Genomic DNA, 11,328 nt, shown 5'->3' on the forward strand with positions numbered 1-11,328 from the left:
GACACTACTTCAAACGTTATTAACCATAAAAAAAATTATTTATTCAATAGCTATATATTATATATATATATATAAAAATATAAATATATATATATATATATATATATATATATATATATTTATATATTATATTTATCAATATATATATATATATATATATATATATAAAATATATATATATTAAATTATTTATTTATATATATATATATATATTAAAAACATAAATTAGTTAAAAACCTAGAAAGTAAACTAACAAAAAAATATTAAAATAATAGTTAATAGTAAGTAAAAATATTATAATTTGGAATAAAAATAACAAAAAACAAGTGGGTTGAGACTACGATCTTAAAGATTATTAATAATAAGTTTCATCGCGATAATTGTAGATCTTAAAATCAACAAGACCACAAAAAGTGCTCATACAGTGAAAAAAAATTCATTGAATCGTGGTTTTTTTCATTAGTGCCAGGTTGCCCCAAATTAAACTATGAAATTTCCTCTATCCCTACATTAACCTCCATTGTTTTGTATGTACTTCCATTAATGACTTCTCTATTTAAACTTAAATCAAGGAACATCGTGATTGGACAAAGATTTCAAGGTGGCTAAACCCTCGAGAATCTAGTTGGTTTACAACAGATTATGTCCAACAAATCTAATCTTACGAGACTTGTCTTATCAACGACAACATTGTCTTCCATATGGACATGTCCTTGAACTCCCCATCTCATTGAGAAAGCAATGTGCTTTACTCATCATTATTGATCAGCTACAGTATTCGTCTTTGTTAGAAATGTATGTTCAAAAACAACCTGCACTTGGAATTTACAGAAGTAGAGGATGCCCCCCTTCGATAGAATGCAACCTTTTGATAGGATAAGCACTTCGACTATCCCAGGCCATCCAACAACTGTTCGTGTGCCCTTCACCTGAATGTGGAGGAAACAATTACTCGAAAAAAAATAAGAGGATGTCCTCTCTTGGTAGGGTACACACTAGGATATCTCCAGACCATCCAACAAATGGCCCTAGGTACTCACCTACACGAGGGCAACCAATGCAGTTTAATTCCATCTTTATGATGTCTGGGCCATAACATTGGTGATGATTAGGTATCTTGATCAAATAACATCATGAAAATATGTTATAATTGGGATTAAGCTTATTGTTGTGATGATTCAGTGGCCAAAACTCAGAATAATAAGTTTATTAAAGAATGTCACAAAACACCACATGTCCGAATAGACACAACACTAAAAAAAATATTTCATACCTACTAATATGTACAAAGGACATAATCTCAACACTGCAAAAGCCTTTTAAAGGGGCTCATGGCAAGTATCACTTCCCTTGTAAAAGATCACTTCAATGATAAATTGGTATCATAGACCACATTCCCCAATTATATATTTAGTCAAGGTTAAAGGACGGGAAGGATATGAGGACAAATTTCAGGGACTGCTGATCAAGTGATGACAGTAGTTGTAAAGGAACCTGCCCTTTTACAATATAGATAAAACTATAAAAATTTACAAATAATTAGTAATATATTAACAAATAGAGCAAAAAGATGAAATGTTTTTCCATGACTATATTTGGGGCAGAACCATCATACAAGGTGGCTACATCCCAGCATCTACATTATGCTGGGGATATCCCCAAGATAGTTTCATTCCATAGATGATGTCCAAGGGACCATTGCTGTGTTGCACCCTCCTTATCAGGGACAACCGGGATATTATTAAACCTATCACCCTATCCTTATGCAAGAAATGCTAGCGGTGCGCCCCTGTCCAACAGGGCAAATATCTAATATGGTTTCTTTCTGATATATCAAGTGAAAGCAAAGCTAAACCAAGTTGGTGACTACTAAAATGTCAGTGCTCATATAAGCTAATCACATGGTTTGAAACTAATATAATTATTAATTAAATACACTAAAATGATTATAGTACCTGCTAATAAGGACCAATGTTTATATACAATGCCATCCCCAACATATATAGTTGAAAGGAAAGCTTCAACCATAGAAGAAACCATGACAGCAATATAAGCAAGAATTGCCTAGAATTCAGCTTTTAAGAAAAACAAGTTTCACAATAAAAGAAATCAACTTCAATAACCATACAAACCCGTCATTTTGTATCTCTATTAGACATAACAATCCAATCTATAATAGCAACTAGTAATAGAAATCAGCACAAAGCCACAATTACCAGGTCAAGTCCAGAAAGGTTCAAAACAAGTCACTGCTGTTTTGGATTTTAAAGCACAATGGAGCAATACTGTTTGAAGACGACAACCTTCGAAATATTAACACAATCCCCAAAGAACAAAATATTTATGGAGTAGAGGCACACCATAAACCTTTCTTGTTTCATTTGTAAACCTCAGACAAATATAAATCTGGCTTACTTTTATACAGAGAAAAAGTAGTCTCCTTTCAAAACCAAAAATGCAAATTATCAAATGGTACTGATGTAGACAATAAACAGCACCTGAACATATGAGATAGTTTAAAATATCATGCTCTAGCAACTATAATGAACCCATGAACATGAGGACCCCAATGAACATGTAACAAAACCCTAGATTGTAGGAACCTAAAAGATCAAAAATAGATTATATCTCATATAATCTACCTTGATTTAAACACTCATCAATAAATGTGTATTGTTTAGTGTATGTTTATAATATATTTTTGTATAGAGAGGCTTTACAGACTACAACATACTTTTTACCATCCCATAAAAGTGGGAAAAGCAAATCCCAAATTGAATATGCACCATCCAGGAATCATCTCGAGTTTTAGACAGCAGAAAAATCCTCAAATTTGTGCTTAGACACTACATGCACAACAAAACGGATTTCAGTATAACTGCTTTTCAGCTCCCGTCCTGAAGAAGCTTTGCAGCACGCATACAAAAATGTCATAGTTTTCTTCTGAGAATCAACTCTTTAAAGAATCTTTGGAGGATAAATTTAATATTGAAGTGATAATGTAGAAATTAATACCCGGATGGTGTTATAACATCATCAATTTTCAGAATCATCTTAACCACCTGTGTGGCAAGTAACAACTGTTGTTTTTTACCGATCAGAGTTTCGAAGACATTTTGCTCCTTCATGTCATTTGTACCAACGTCATTACAATCTATTCCAAAATGTGGGTTAGTTTCCTGCACATGTTAATAATTCAAGCAAATTACGAAAAGAAACTTCATGCATAAAAATTGAGAATAAGAAACCAATGCTAAAAGTTAAAACCATCCTCCTCGGAAAAGTACTTCATAGAATTTTCACATAACAAACAAATTTAGCCAATTCTTGTTCCAGAATGTCTTGTCTGGTCAAAGAGACTATATGCATACCCTTATCTGTTGAGCCTTTACTGCTGTCAAAGTATCAATAGGTTGGAGTCCACTATTTTCTGCAAGAGCCATTGGTACAGCATCTAGAGCATCTGCAAATGCCCGAACTGCATACTGTAGTAGATAAAAACAGAATTACATTTAGTTTATAGTAAAAACCAAAAATTACTTTTCAGACGTGGCAATAAAACCTAGTAGAAATTAAAACCAACAAGATTGCAAATAATAAGCACCATCAATATTATTTTCTGTAAAAACCATATGAAAGGACTTTAAATACTACTGACACAAATCAGCATTTACACACACCCAAAATTATACCGGTATACCAACCCACATAACTGCCAATCTTAATCATAGCTAGGAGCCACTGCCCACTGACTATGCTTTACTTCAGTAAGGCTAAGAAGATCACCTTATTACAGACTACAGAATATGCACCAAAGCCACAATGAGGCCCAGGAACCAGTTAAAGATAAGGTAGGACATAGGAACCCTCATTCACAATTGGGTTAGTCACTTCCATTATTAAGGAAAATTTACTAGGCAAATTGTTGGGCTATGACAGAAGCATTTTGCCGCTTTTCAACTATGAAAGCTCATAAGCTTAATAAACATGCACTGCAAGTATGCCATTTAGTGCACTAAATTTGTACAGCACCTCAATTGGGTCTACGTTGGCATTGGCAGTTTGCAATTCTGGCATCTTTATTGGAAGAATTTGCATGCTTTTTCTGGACAGTCCAGAGAAACTAATGGAAAACTACTATTGTGGTAAGACTTTTCTGGGCAGGCCGCAGCATATATCATAGTTTTTGTGGCATATTCCATCTATCAAAGTAAATAGCCGTAAATCTCTTGCTGATAACTGGATTGTCGTATTAGTGATGGCTTATTATTTGCACAGATGTTCCATGTCAGGTGTACATGCATGTAGGGTAGGCCAGGGTGTGCACAATCATGTATCTGCCTCCTTGATAAAAAGAAGTCCACCCTCTGTTAGTAACCATTGGTTGTCACAGGAATCTTTTATCCTTGGAGAGAAAAAATATGGCAGGCTTTTGATTCCATCTTTCTTAACCTTAGCATGATCTAGATCCAGACACATACCCAAGCAGGCATAAAAATTTTACATTTTTTATAATTCATAAAGTATAATATTATACATCACAAATAGCGCATAGACAGAAACTCCAAAACCCTCTTACAAACCCATCAATAGTATAAATGCAAATGAGAAAAATCTTTTTTGTGTCCTAGAATGGGGGAAGGGTTCCATTTTATAGGTTTGGGGCCTACTGTAGTAATTATAATTTAAGTTACTTTAGCAGTTTTATCAAAGTGCCCTTTGTTGACCTGCAAGTCAGCAATTTGCGGCAATTGGAGAGGACATGTGCTCTCAGATAAAATCGAATTTCTGGCATTAAATGAAAAAGTTGCTTATTTAGAAATTCGAATTTGCAAAGTTAATGCACATTTGGGAAGACTTGGGAAAATCTTTGGTGGAGCTTTTTATGGAAATTGTCCCCACATGGGTTACCACCCATCTACACTTGTCATTCCATCATAAAATTCGAATTTGGCAAATAAGTGAAGAAGAAAATGATGTCCACTTGCCAGAAATCGATTTTTACACTTGGCATTGGAGCTCCATTCAACAAATTCGAATTTCTCTTTGAGATTGTCACCTCATGTCACTTGTTTAATGACTTCTACATTGAAATTTGCTCCCAACTCTCTATATATTTATAATGAGGCTATGGGCTCTTCTATTGTATCATGTTATGAGCTATTGGGCTTCATGAGATTCTGCATGTTTGTACTTGCACATTTTTTATATAATCAAGACTTTGGGGCAACATGGCTTCTGTTCTCTTGGCGTAATGAACTGACTTATTTTCATGCTAATGTTTTTATGTTCATTTCTTTTCGCATATTGAATGAATATTAGAGTGTATTTTACCATTTTATTTGGAACCCATTGATTTAGAGTTTCTATGAATAGGCTTTCCAATTCATTTTAGGAGAAATGTTTAGTTATCTTGTTTATTATATTGCTCTAATCCATGTATGAACTAATATCTTTTTCAAATGTGTAGGAAAGATTTTCGTTTGTGTGTAGGAAATCCATCCGGAAGTGGGGGGAATCTTCACGAGATCAACCAACTCTTCGAGCCATAGTGATCCAAGACTTAACCATCTTCCACTCCAAAGTGTTCCATCCAACGAAACAATAGGGAGTTTCTTCACTCTATAGTTACTTGATTATCATTTAAATACTTCTTTTATTCTAGCTTTTCAAAGTCATATTTGTTTTTCAATGACCATCATCAAAACTAGGCAAGTATGGGGATTTACTCCCAATACTTGAGCTAGTATTTTTGTACATTAAATTTGTATTCTAGTTTGTTTGTTTTGATTTATTTTCAGTTAACTCTTGGTTTTCATTTTGCAGCCTGATACCCACCACTTTGTGGGTGACATCCACAAGAAATTTTTCTCCATGATGAGCCTCAGCCGGCAGCCCCTTGATGCCTCCTACTAGCTCGTTGTGCCATTTATCTCCCACCTAAGCCAGCCATGTGGTCCCACACCCCCCTGTATTGATCGTATGTTTGAAGGCAAGCCTCCCAAATCTAAAGGTATGTCTTTTCATTTGGTAATTGAGTATTGGGTTTACTTATCTTGGATACTTCCAGGTATGGATTAATGGGGGCATTTGGGGGAAAGTGTGAGCTCTTGTCCCCATGATCTCTTTTGGTTGTTACCCTTGGATCTTAGTCTAGTGGGATCTCCTTTATTGACCATTTGGTTTTAGGGTGGTAATACTTGGGAAACCACGACTTTGGGTGCGTTGTCCCACTCCTTACCCGCACATACTACTCCCTTTCCACTCACTATACCACCATTCATCATTTCTCCCACCTGGGTCCACATTCCCATTTTAGGTCCACATAGGGCTAGCCTCCTTATCACCTTTGCCCCCACCTTGGGTCAGGCCTAAAATGATGCCCCAGAGGTTGAAGCAACTATCAAAAAGAAGAAGAAACATAATTGGCCACATTTAACAAGATATTGTACCACAAAATGCAAAAGATGGTCGGGACAAAAATGATTAACACTTGGGCAAAAGCCGACACGTGAGCTCTACCCCATCCATGGCTATCACCCTGGGTCCACAGGCCCTAGATGAGCCTCCTCTATCATTCAAGGACCCATGATTGTCCTAACCCCTGGAGGGCAATTAACCGCCCTACCTCAAAAGGGGTGATCACTGCTATATTATACACTTCATGTTCTTGTCCTTTGAGCCCCAAGCAGTTAATTAAAGAAAATTCATAAAAGGAAAAAGGCATATAAGAAAGGGTGGAAAAATCAAGGTCGGGGCACCTCATGTACCACAACTACTCCCTCATATACATTATATATCCAAGTGTGGGCTTCCCCTTATCTAGCTACCCCTATGCCCCATTATGTGGCCCAGGGCTACCCCTCTCATTCTCGATTCCATCTCACCTATTTGTCACTTTCCACCTCCATTAGAAGGGTGTAAATTGGACATAATATCCCCTCTAAGGGTTGAAACCACCTAATAAGGTACTTGGCTGACCCCACCTAATAAGGTACTTGGCTGACCCCCTTTGGAGTTTGGAGAAATTAGCACATGCCAAAGCCCACTACGGAAGGGCATGCCATTATGAAGTGCCCACTTTGTTATCCATGGTTCGTAAGGTCTTGTACTTGATTATTCTGACTGATTGTACTAGAAGCCTAGGGGACACATTGGATCTTATGCAGGATTGCATGTGGTTTCCATTTGTGTTTGGTTTCCCTATATAGAATCCTGACCCCCACAAGTCCACATTGGCACATATAGGGTGTGCATAGGGAGTCATGGGCCTCCACAGCAACAGACAACACTCCACAGATCTTCGTGGATGTTCAGAGACTACTAGCGATCCACTTTTGGGACGATGGTGACATGATTAGTACACTATGCCCACAGGAGCCCCACATTCTTGGCAGGTGTCCCAACACTTGTATGATGTCATGGCAACATTCATTCCAAAAGTTATCCCCATGATCTCTTTTGGTTGTTACCCTTGGATCTTAGTCTAGTGGGATCTCCTTTATTGACCATTTGGTTTTAGGGTGGTAATACTTGGGAAACCACGACTTTGGGTGCGTTGTCCCACTCCTTACCCACACATACTACTCCCTTTCCACTCACTATACCACCATTCATCATTTCTCCCACCTGGGTCCACATTCCCATTTTAGGTCCACATAGGGCTAGCCTCCTTATCACCTTTGCCCCCACCTTGGGTCAGGCCTAAAATGATGCCCCAGAGGTTGAAGCAACTATCAAAAAGAAGAAGAAACATAATTGGCCACATTTAACAAGATATCGTACCACAAAATGCAAAAGATGGTCGGGAAAAAAGTGATTAACACTTGGGCAAAAGTCGACACGTGAGCTCTACCCCATCCATGACTATCACCCTGGGTCCACAGGTCCTAGATGAGCCTCCTCTATCATTCAAGGACCCATGATTGTCCTAACCCCTGGAGGGAAATTAACCGCCCTACCTCAAAAGGGGTGATCACTGCTATATTATACACTTCATGTTCTTGTCCTTTGAGCCCCAAGCAGTTAATTAAAGAAAATTCATAAAAGGCAAAAGGCATATAAGAAAGGGTGGAAAAATCAAGGTCGGGGCACCTCATGTACCACAACTACTCCCTCATATACATTATATATCCAAGTGTGGGCTTCCCCTTATCTAGCTACCCCTATGCCCCATTATGTGGCCCAGGGCTACCCCTCTCATTCTCGATTCCATCTCACCTATTTGTCACTTTCCACCTCCATTAGAAGGGTGTAAATTGGACATAATATCCCCTCTAAGGGTTGAAACCACCTAATAAGGTACTTGGCTGACCCCACCTAATAAGGTACTTGGCTGACCCCCTTTGGAGTTTGGAGAAATTAGCACATGCCAAAGCCCACTACGGTAGGGCATGCCATTATGAAGTGCCCACTTTGTTATCCATGGTTCGTAAGGTCTTGTACTTGATTATTCTGACTGATTGTACTAGAAGCCTAGGGGACACATTGGATCTTATGCAGGATTGCATGTGGTTTCCATTTGTGTTTGGTTTCCCTATATAGAATCCTGACCCCCACAAGTCCACATTGGCACATATAGGGTGTGCATAGGGAGTCATGGGCCTCCACAGCAACAGACAACACTCCATAGATCTTCGTGGATGTTCAGAGACTACTAGCGATCCACTTTTGGGACGATGGTGACATGATTAGTACACTATGCCCACAGGAGCCCCACATTCTTCGCAGGTGTCCCAACACTTGTATGATGTCATGGAAACATTCATTCCACCACCTGGACCATCGCAAAGGATCTACAGACATCTCTAATTCATATGGAGACCCATGGGGTCATTGATATGCCCTCAGACCCACTGAGAGCACCACAGGTCTACTACTTGGAGAAGAAGTCGCCCCCCCCTGTCCATCAGATTCCAAGGAATTTATTCCTCAATATGGCACTTCAAGATGTTATTGAGCCTTTGGAGGGCCCTACGACACGCATACATCATTATTTGGCCCCTTGTGAAACTTGTTTTTACATTACAAGCTAGTATGGTGGGCTTGTCACCATTAGGGGTTATTATTTGCACATTATTTTATCATTAGGGGCCCAAAGGCTAATTCAAACTCCTTAGGAGACTATATATTGATGTTAGATACATTCATTTGTATCAACCCTTGACTTGGGATCTCTCTAATCATAGAGAATTTTTGCACTTTTTCCTTGGTGGATATCTTTTTGGAGATATATGAATTTTGATGTATGGATTTGGGCTATTTCTCTTGTCTTGGCGCTTTATTGAGCAAACAATATGCTGGTTGGATATACTCTATGACGTTGTAAGTAAATTATACTGTTATCATTCTTGTTGCTACATACTGCTAAAATTAGGGTTAGTTGTTGCATTATCGAAATGTAGAATTGAGCATGTTTTAGCTAATTTAATGTGTATGGGCCAATGTTATATGAATGAAATGTCCTAGACATTTATTTATCTCGAGAAGCTTGCATCATTTGTTTTGAAGTATAAATGCTTGAAGGTCACTTTTCTTTTCTTTTTCTCAACATTGGACAAAGTTGACTTTTTGGGCCTCCTTGATCAAGAAACCAAGTTCTTACTCATCATTATCATTAACTCCATATCCCCAAGTGAAAATTGATCCCACAAAAAGGGTGATCATTTCAACCCCCTTTTAACCATTTTCCCCTTCTTCCCCAAGTCTAGCCCATTAGGTCACCTAGGGCATCAATTTCCCAGAAATTGAACCAAGGAAAAAATTTGATCTCATATAGTCACGTGCGCTAGTGGGTCCCCTCCTTCTCCTCCAAATTTGAGGCAATTTTAACGGTGGAATCTCTGGGAATCCCAAGCCCCAGCTTTAGGACCAAATTGTGCCTAAGCATCCCCAAGGCTAGACCTCAATAGGACCAATTCAAGCAAAATGGAGTTGACGAAAGGAAGAATCGAACAATCATAAAAGCTACCTGTCTTATGCTTCATGACCAAGGCCTACAGAAGTTCTTATGGCGAAAAGTTGCCAACACTACTGGATATGTTCAAAATAGGTGCCCACATCAAGCATTGGACTTCAAAACACCTGAAGAAGTTTCCTCTAGTAGAAACCTGATGTTTCTCATTTTAGAATTTTTGGTTGTCCCGTATATTTTTATGTGCCGAAAGAGAAAAGAAACAATCTAGATGCATTTGGGAAGAAACGAACTTTTGTGGGCTACAGTGAAACTTCAAAGGCATATAAAATCTATGTGTTTGGTCAAAGAGAAGAGAAAATAAGTCATCATGTCACCTTTGATGAAGATTCTACCCTTGGGAAAGTCAAAGATCTTCCTATCCCTAGGAAGGACAATGATGATAATGCAGAAAAGAAGGATGAATCTTTGACATATGATTTGATGCCCGATGTTGAAGGCCCGATGGATCCCATTGATCCACCTCCTGGTGAGCCCTCTACCTCAAGGGAAAGACATTTGTGGCTCAAAGATACTCTTGAAGATGTTGAAAGACATGTTGCACCAAGGGGGGCATTTCGTGAAAGTAAGAAGTTGAACAAGTACCAAGGGTACTTAGCCATTATGAGTACCATTGTTCAATTTGAGCCATGTACGTTCGAACAAGTCATGAAGCACCAAGTATGGAAGGATGCAATGAATGCGAAATATGTATCGATCATGAATAATGACATCTGGGATGTGGTTCCTAGACCCCAGGACACGTCATTGGTCACTTCAAAATGGCTTTACAAAATCAAACATGGAGTTGATGGGAGTGCTAAAAAGTTCAAGGTTGGGTTCGTCGCTCGAGGCTTCTCTCAAAAGGAAGGAGTGGACTATGACGAGATATTTGCACCAGTCGCTCAATACACCACTATTCGATCCATCATTGCTCTTGTTGCCTCTCAAGGAAGGAGCTTACACCAAATGGATGTCAAACTGCTTTCTTGGATGGCTCGCTTAGGGAGGAAGTTTATGTAGAGCAACCTGAGGGTTTTGAAGTTCAAGATCGAAAGACACATGTATGCATGTTGAAGAAAGCCCTCTATGGGTTGAAGCAAGCCCCTAAAGCTTGGTATGAGAGGATTGATAGCTATCTTATGAAATTGGGTTTTACAAGAAGTGAAGTTGACCCGAATCTATACTTCAACGTTGAAAAGGACAAGCCTCTCATTCTGGTCCTTTATGTGGATGATCTTTTTCTGACAGGTGCAAACCCTCTCATTTATCAATGTTAGAGGGAGTTGGATTCCAAATTCGAGAAGAAGGACCTAAGTTTGATGCATTACTTCCTGTAGGAATTTACAGGGTAAGTTCCTCAGACAGAACACCAA

General features: G+C 38.5%; 1 long non-coding RNA gene across 1 annotated transcript; it reads right to left on the reverse strand.

Annotated features, from left to right (window-relative positions):
* Positions 1-2,328: 2,328 nt before the first annotated feature.
* On the reverse strand, positions 2,329-3,173 carry LOC149231351 (uncharacterized). Its single transcript, XR_016247437.1, has 2 exons — positions 3,016-3,173; positions 2,329-2,846 (listed from the first exon to the last, which is right to left on the reverse strand). It is a non-coding gene; the product is annotated as an uncharacterized LOC149231351 (long non-coding RNA).
* Positions 3,174-11,328: the final 8,155 nt, after the last annotated feature.

The sequence above is a fragment of the Pinus tabuliformis genome, chromosome J, assembly GCF_031772625.1.
Source record: "Pinus tabuliformis cultivar Carrire ecotype Pingquan chromosome J, CPIR1, whole genome shotgun sequence".
NCBI classification, from domain to species: Eukaryota; Viridiplantae; Streptophyta; class Pinopsida; order Pinales; family Pinaceae; genus Pinus; species Pinus tabuliformis.